Here is a 2,916-nt window from a genome sequence, read left to right on the forward strand (position 1 = left end):
CCATGATAAATTGACTTAAAAATGTAAACAATGCAAGCAAGTGGCATAGTAGGAGCCAGCGCTGTCAGTGTAAAACTAGGGGAACATGCTGTTCTTGGGGCCCAGCGGGGTGGAGGAGCTTGCGCTTTATCACTGCTGCGGTCTCTGCCAACTCTATAATTGGTGCGAGGCACCAGGTCCAAGCTTGTCCCATCTCTGAACATGGCTGCGATCAGGGCAGTGCCCATAAGTGTTGCGGTGCTGATTCAGCATCTTGTGTCCTTTGTGACGAGCTTTTAATTTGACAGTTCAACAGACGATCTTCCTGGTTATAAGCGCCCATGGATTCAAATAAGGACCCTGCAGCTGGAACTTGCGAGGCATGATGCGGTCCACATGTCCCTCCTGTTACTGGACTCTAACGGTGCCCTTTGTCTAAGGTTCCTGCTGTGCCTTTAGAAAGGGGAGGGCATTTAAATCTCGGCATTTCTGTGGGGCCAGAAGCAGCCCCATCTTTGCCCTGCAGAGGCTGAAGCACAGGGAAGGAGCATCTTGGGCTGAGAGGGTGTTTATTAATAGAGTGGGGCCTCAGGGTCTCTCATGGGGTGGGAAGCAAATAAATGAGTGAAGAGTGTCCCCAGGGGATGTCTGCCCGCATTGTTTCTAGTGGCTTCTGGCTGCCTTCACATGGCTGCAGCTGCCCAGCCTTAATCTTACAGGAGATCCTCCTTCTGCTTCTGTGTGAACTGCCACACAGTGCTGGCTGAGTGCTCAGCTGACTTGCTTTCATGGCTTTTAAAGCTGTATTTAGCAGTATTTTCCTCAGACTTTTGGTGTTTCCAAAGAGCAAAGCAAACCCACCAGACTCCGCGCTAAACCGCATTCTGGGCTCTCGTATGTTGTCAAGACGTAAATCTTCCTTGTGCTGTTAGAACGTACATCCCGGAGATCCGGGGGGGGAAGCTCCAGATAAGTTTTTGCTGTTCGTGTATCGTGCCAAAAAGTGTTAAATAGTTAATGTTTCATCAAGGACTTCAAACACGGAACATGCTGCACAAGCACTTTCGACGCTCCATGGTCCCTCTCAACAGTGTTGCTAATGCAAAGCACAACTTCTGGCCTTTGGTGCCACTCCGTGTACTTTGGAAAACAACTGCCCTCGTGGGTCATCAATCATCCTGCGTTGATACTCTGGCGCTGACCCTTGTTTTAGCTTCTTGCTGTCCCCCTGGCCACCGGAAAGGGCTTCATCGTGTCTGTTGAGACCAGCCCGCATCAGGATTTGGTATTTTAACAGTAATTGCATCCTGTCTGCCTTTTGAGCAGCTCTCCTAGCTTCAGGGGAAGCCTTGCCCTGTTATGTAGTTACCAGCACTCTTCAGAGCTGTTGCCATCACCCAGAGGTGGCTGCATTTTGGTGACAATACAGGTCTCTCTTCCTCCCTTATCCCCTGCCATGGAAAGGGGGCGTCATATTTGCTTCCGTCTGTATACCTCTAGCTACGGGCATTACATTCAAGGGAGAAAAGTGAAATGCCTCTGCACCACTGTCCTCTCCCTACACCTCACTTTCCAAGAGGGGCTGCCTGAACCTCCTCCTCGTGCGACAGGAGTTCCCCTGCTGCAGGTTGCCGGCTCTAGGCTACAAAAGCCACTTGGGAGTTTTTAGGTGTCTTCCCCAAAACGCTGTGGGGGGCCTGCATGGCCAGGGCACTGTCCTGAGCACACAAGTGCCTCCAGCCCGAGAAGGCAGTTGCAGCCAGAGAAGTTTAGGTTAGATACCAGGAAGACCTTTCTCACAAGGAGGATGGTGAAGCGCTGGAACAGGTTCCTCAGAGAGGTGATGGCATCTCCATCCTTGGAGGTGTTTAAGGCCTGGGTAGACAAAGCCTTGGCTGGGATGATGTAGTTGGGGCTGGTCCTGCTTGGAGCAGGGAGCTGCACTAGATGTGCCTCCTTAAGTTGCTTCCAGCCCTCATTTTTTATGATATTACGAAAAACTTTCTCGCTGGAGGGTAGTAAAGCACTGGAACAGGCTGCCCAAAGAGGTGACCTCCTGAGGTCCCTGCCAACCCTCATTTTCTATATCAGGAAAACCTCTCCCGAGGAGGGTGGTGAAGCGCTGGAACAGGCTCCCCAGAGAGGTGGTGGGGTCTGCATCCCTGGAGGCTTCATCGATTTCATAGACGTTAGGGCTGGAAGGGACCCTGGAAGATCACCGAGTCCAGGCCCCTGCCCCAGGGCAGGAAGTCAGCTGGGGTCAAAGGATCCCAGCAAGATAAACATCCAAACGTTTCTTACAAGAGTCCGGAGTAGGTGCTTGCACCACCTCTGGAGGGAGTCCGTTCCAGGCCTCGGGGGCTCGGACAGTAAAGAAGTTTTCCCGTATGTCCAGCCTGAAATGGTCACGGAGGAGTTCGTGCCCGTTGGACCTTGCCATCCCTTGAGGCGCTCCTGCAGATCCTGATGTGCACCCCTTATATCCTTGTCGGCAGCCACCAGGTCCCCCCCGAGCCTGCGCTTTTCCGTGCCTCTCGGTCTCTCTTCCTAAGGCTTGTTCTCGCGCGCTCCTCCTTGGACTGCGCAGCCCAGAGCCCGTGCAGGGTGCCGGCTGTAGCCGCGTGGCGCTCAGGGCATGGGCAGACCAGGGTCTGCACGGGGGGAGCTGAAGACCATCTACAAAAATGCGGTTTATTTCCCACCGAGGGGGGCTTTTGACCGTCTTGTACCGTCCGCACCTTTCGCGGAGCCGTGACGGCAGACACGGGCAGGTTCCTTGCCCTCTAGTGCAAGGTCCCGCGTCGCAGGTCCGGTCCCGTGCCCGGGCGGAGAGGGCGAGGCTGGGCCCCTCTCCGCCGGCGCGGTGCTGAAGCCGGGCCGGGCCGGGGAGGGCGCGGGGGTGGCGCCGCCCCCTGCTCGCGGCCGGAGCGGAGCCTG

This window comes from Alligator sinensis, unplaced genomic scaffold, assembly GCF_000455745.1.
Source record: "Alligator sinensis unplaced genomic scaffold, ASM45574v1 scaffold1354_1, whole genome shotgun sequence".
NCBI lineage: Eukaryota > Metazoa > Chordata > Crocodylia > Alligatoridae > Alligator > Alligator sinensis.